Raw genomic sequence first — 5,824 nt, forward strand, 5'->3', positions numbered from 1 at the left:
TAACGGGTCTTTTTTAATTGTTATCAATTCTATTTCGAAGTTGTGATTTCTGTAAATTTATATATGTATAAATTTGTATGTATGAACGTTGATAGTTGATAATTGATAATGAATATTTAACATAAGTGTTGTTTTAGTTTGTTTGATAATGTCGGGGAAAATCAATATTTTTGTTATGTTTTATAGAGGTTCAATAGAAGTCATGGATGATTGTTCATGGATGTCTCGGGACTCACCCCAAGGATTGTGGAGGATGGAGTTGGTTTGTGATGGGTCACGGGTCGCAAAACCAAGAGCAAGCTTCGTGCTAGAGAAAAACACACAACTACTAGTCTACAAATGGCTTAAGAGTCTGCATTTCCCCGATGGACATGCCTCGAACATATCAAGGTTGGTTAATACGGAGGAATGCAGATTATATGGAATGAAGAGTCATGACTGCCATGTGTTTATGAAAACACTCATCCCATTAGCTTTTCGTGATTTGTTGCCAAAGGGGATATGGGATGCACTAACGGAGATCAATCATTTCTTCAGAGATATATGCTCCAGCAAGTTGAATGTTGATCACATTGAAAGGCTTGAAAAGAATATCGTCGAGACAATATGCAAACTTGAGATGATATTCCCTCCATCATTTTTTGACTTAATGGAGCATCTACCCGTACATTTACCGTTTGAGGTAAAAGTTGGAGGACCGATCCAGTACAGATGGATGTATCCATTCGAGAGGTTAGATATTACAGGAGCTATGTAATTCATAATTAAATGTTTTTATTTTTATTTTTTTAATTGATAATTTTTTATTAATTAATTAATTTTATATATATATATATATATATGCAGGTACTTGTTCAATTAAAAAAAAAAAGGTTAAGAACAAGGCGCATGTTGAGGCGTCAATATGTGAGGCCTATATTGTTGAGGAGATCTCAACATTTATCTCATATTATTTCGAACCTCATTTGAGAACGAGGATCAACCGTGTTCCACGACATGATGATGGTGGTGAAGTGCCTTCAAGTGGGAACTTGTCAATATTCTTCAATCCTGGATGACCCACACCTAAAAATGCCGTGAGGGGAAGATATTTGTCTGAAATAGAGTTCAGACAAGCACACAATTATGTTCTATTTAACTATGATGAACTGAGACCTTTTATTAAGTAAGTAGATGTTCGACTTAAACTTTGTCAAGAGTGTATTATTTATGTTTTGTGATACCATAAACTCATATAATTTGGAACAACCTTGCAGGCAACATCGACGATACTTACTGTCCAATAACTCACAGCTGACCGAATCCCAGATCTTTCAATTACAAGATGAACAATTTTCCACATGGTTTAGAACACATGTAAGTCCTATCACAAACTCATTATCTTTTGCAATGTAATTAATTGTATGTCAATTTTACATAATATCCATTTATTGATTATTGTTGTATTTAATTTACAAGGTTTATCAAATGGGAGGTAGTGCTGCTATTTCACTGTCTTTACTAAGTTTGGGGCCTGAAAGAAAAGTCAAGTGCTATAACGGGTTTTTTGTCAATGGATATGTCTTTCATACTGAAGAATACGGGCATGGAAGAAAGACATACAATAGCGGTGTTTGTATCAAGGGATCGACTTCTAGTGAGTTTGAAGTTGACTACTACGGTAGATTGGAAGAGGTCATCGAACTGCAATATCATAGCGAGCAGAATATAGTGTTTTTATTCAAATGCTATTGGTATGACACAACTGATAGAGGAATCAGAGTAGATCCTCATTATGGTCTCGTTGAAATCCACTCAAAAGCTAGACACCGTAACGTAAACGACGTCTTTGTTTTCGCAAAACAATGCCAACAAGTTTATTACACATACACCCCTTCCTTTAAAAAGGACTGATCAAGAGTTGATTGGTTATCCGTTTTAAAAACAAAACCCAAGGGTCGTGTCGAGGTTGTTCAGGATGAGAACGAAGACACAAGTGTGATAGATGAAGTCTTTCAAGCTAGTGAGTTGGTTGAACCATACCGAGTTGCTCCTTCGATTGACTTAGAAGAAAATTCGAATTTTCATGTTTTCAACGATAGTCTTGTTGATGTTGATGTAGAGGAGTTGAATGTTGTTCTGAGCTCTACTAGTGGACAAAAGAATGTTGTTGAAGAAGATGAAGCGCATGCATTTTAGACGCATGTCCGTCGACACAAGTATCGACGGATTTTCCGACGGATCGAAAAGTCTGGCGGGATTTTCGAACTTTTTTGGTGTGCATATCAATTAATTTCCGACGGTATTACCGATGGAATTTAATGCCACCGACAACAATTAATGTCCGTCGGTAAGTCCGTCGGAAAAATTGCCATATAAAACACCCCCTTCCCCCCCATTTGGTTCATTTTTTTCTCTCGGCTCCGTTTCTCTTCTTCTCCATTTCTCTTCTCCTCTCCATTTTTATTTGGCTTTTTGAAGAGATTTTATTATTTTGGTGGTAGTTTTAAAAGGTATGTATTCTTTTTTCTTTATCTTTGTATTTTTTTTTATTTTAATCATGATTATTTTTTTTGGTGTTCTTTGTTTTGTGTATTGTTTGTAGATAAAATCTTAAATTCAACACACTATTAAGGTAAGCATTTTTTATTCCCAAATTTATTTTGAATTGATATAGTATTTTTTAGTTTTGTGTATTGTTTGTTTTGTGTTTAGGTTGTTTTGTATAGTGTTTTTTAGTTTTTTTATTTTTTTTATTAATTTTATGATATTATTGTTTATATTGCTATAATTGTTATTGTTGAATTTATGTTAAAAATATTAATTTATATATAGAATTAAATTTAATTAGTTTATCTACAAACAATAATTTAGGATATTATTGTTTGTATTGCTATAATTTAGGATATTATTGTTTGTATTGCTATAATTGTTATTGTTGAATTTATGTTAAAAATATTAATTTATATATAGAATTATATTTAATTAGTTTATCTTAATTTAGGATATTATTGTTTGTATTGCTATAATTGTTATTGTTGAATTTATGCTTTAAATGTTAATTGAAATATAGAATTAAATGTTAATTAGTTTATCTTAATTTTAGGATATTATTGTTTACCTGTCATTGTTATTGCTTGTAACTCTAAGTACCAATTTAATAATGAATGTTCATAGTTGAAATTGATTCTTTTACTTGAATTTCGTTATATGATGTTATTGAATAAGATGTTTTGTGTTGATGGTGATGAGTTGGGTTGAGATCTAGGATGATTGGATCGGGATGTGAAATAAAATTGGAGTGTAATATGATTTTGTCGATAACTTGGGACCCCCCAGTATAGGGTAGACTCTGTCGATTTTTTTTTAAATAATCGAAGTTAATTATGTAATTATTCGTATAAATTTGTGTAGATGCGTAGAATGAAATCTACAGCACGTCGTCAGAAGACGGTTGCAGCTAGTTCTTCTAGCAGCGAGGAGGACGTATCCTTAGGTGTTGATCACGGTGAGGAATCTACGCCAACTTGTGATGCTGCCTCTTCTAGCGCGGTTTCACAGCGCAGAAGCGGTGTGCCTTCACAGCGGGGTCAATTCACCCGCAAGTACCAGAAGGATGACCTCTCAATGTAAGTTTGTTTAGGTTTTACTTTTTTTATATATACTTATAACATAATTTATGAACAACTAATTAATATTATTACTTTTATTTAATTTCAGGTTCACAAACATTGAGGCTGCAAGGGCTATAACATTGGCGTTTAAATCGTCAATGGAGATTCCATTGTTTTAATGGAGCCAGGTTTCCAGACATCCTGAGTGGAAACCTAATATCGATGCATGGTTTAAGCGATTTCAGGTCGGTGTTAGTTTTTAATTTTCAGCTTATTTTTAATAAATAATTTTTATAATTTTATATCTTGTAATATTTTTATTTTATATGAATTATTTATATACACAGAACAAATTTGAGTGGGATAGGGCGAATAACAATGTTGTGAGGAGGGTATGGGACAATCACGCGGCAACTAGGTAACATCGAAAATAATATTTATTTTTATTTTATAATTTTATGTTTTAAATTCTAATTTGTTACTATGGAAGTAGGTTGCGTGATTTTTGGTATGACACCAAAAAAAAAAAAAGAAACGCGAGGGATAACGATCTTGAAGGATGGAATGAGGTGGCGGTTTGGCGGGAATTCAAACCGCCATTCATCTCGGGGGAAATATGGACGGCATATATTGAGCACGTGACCTCAGAGTGGTTCTCACGGCGCTCACAGTCCGGCGCCAACAACCGGAACCGGCAAATTCATGGTTCGGTGACCACGCACACTGGCGGATCCGTCCCGTTCAACGCACATGCAAAGCGGATGGTAAGATTAATTTTAATGAAATATATTGTTAATTAATTTGTCGTGCCTTATTAAATAACTTTCAACCTATTTTTTTCTTATAGGCTGCGTCTCTTGGACGTGAGCTGAGTCCAATGGAGCTATTTGTAGAGACGCATGTGCGGAGTCAAGACCGCCAAAAGGGGGTGCAACAGTTTGTGGACAACCGTGCTCACCACTTTGTGGTATGTTCGTTCATTCATTTTATTTTGTAAGTTATTATTTTCTTGAATTGCATATGATGATTTTTTTTAAAATTTTCAGGAGACCTATAATAGCCGGTTGAGGGAGAGATATGGGAACAATCCTTCGACCCATCCAGATTTCGATCCAGATTTGTGGATGGAGGTGGGATCGTCTGGTGGATCCGATAAAAATCGGGTCTACGGGCTCTCCAACACTACGGCTGAAAACTTGCGTTCAGCTCTTAGTGTCTCAACCGTTGGGAGCTCTCCATCAATATCGAGCACCCAGTTTGAGGAGCTCATTGCCTTGAAACAACAATATCAACAACTCTCGATGAATTATAATGAGCTCCGTCACATAGTCATGGAAATGAGATCAAAGATGAGTGATGATACTTGTGCAGGGCCTTTTTGGCCGTACGGTCCCGGGAACAACCAGCCTCCTCCTCCTCCTCCAGCTCCGCCGCTATTCTAGTTTAATTTTGTTTTTTAAACACATTAAATTTGTAATGAATATTTGGATGAATATTATTTAACATTATTTTTATAATTTTAATGTTTAATCCAATTTTATTTGTTTATTAAAGTATTAATATTTATAAATTATTTTTTATATATATTTTAAATAGACACTGACAGCTTTACCGACAGATAATATCCGTCGGTGATTCACAGAGAGTTGCCAAACAATTACCAGCCATGCCATAATTATCGACGGATATTATTCGTCGGTGATTACATACAGACGGCTTTACCGACGGATAATATCCGTCGGTATTTCACAGAGAGTTGCCACACAATTACCACCGATGCCATAATTACCGAAGGATTATCCGTCGGTAATTACCATTGAAAATTCAGATGGATTTAGTCCGTCGGTAATGTTCCCGTGGGGAATTTTTTTTTGGCGCGCGTATCCGTCTGTAAGACCGTCGATGTTCCGTCGGTGGGTTGTTTTTTTTATTTGCGATAGAATTAGCGACAGAAAGGGAGTTACCGTCGAACACGTCCGTCGGTGAAGCCATCGGTAATTATTTCACCGATGGAGTTCATTCCTATCACCGACGAAATTAGTCCGTCGGTAAAACTGTTTAATGGTGTAGTAATGTTTATGACACGGCCTTGCAGCCAGTCCCACATCCGAGGCTCTGGGGTCTGGTGCTGCAGACAGACCCAAGTCTCTTAGGCTTGACATTGCAGCTAGACCCACTTAAAGTTGGGTCATGCAAGTTTAATATTATTACTAATATTAAAAATATTATTA

Source organism: Populus trichocarpa, chromosome 6, assembly GCF_000002775.5.
Source record: "Populus trichocarpa isolate Nisqually-1 chromosome 6, P.trichocarpa_v4.1, whole genome shotgun sequence".
In the NCBI taxonomy this organism is placed as follows: Eukaryota; Viridiplantae; Streptophyta; class Magnoliopsida; order Malpighiales; family Salicaceae; genus Populus; species Populus trichocarpa.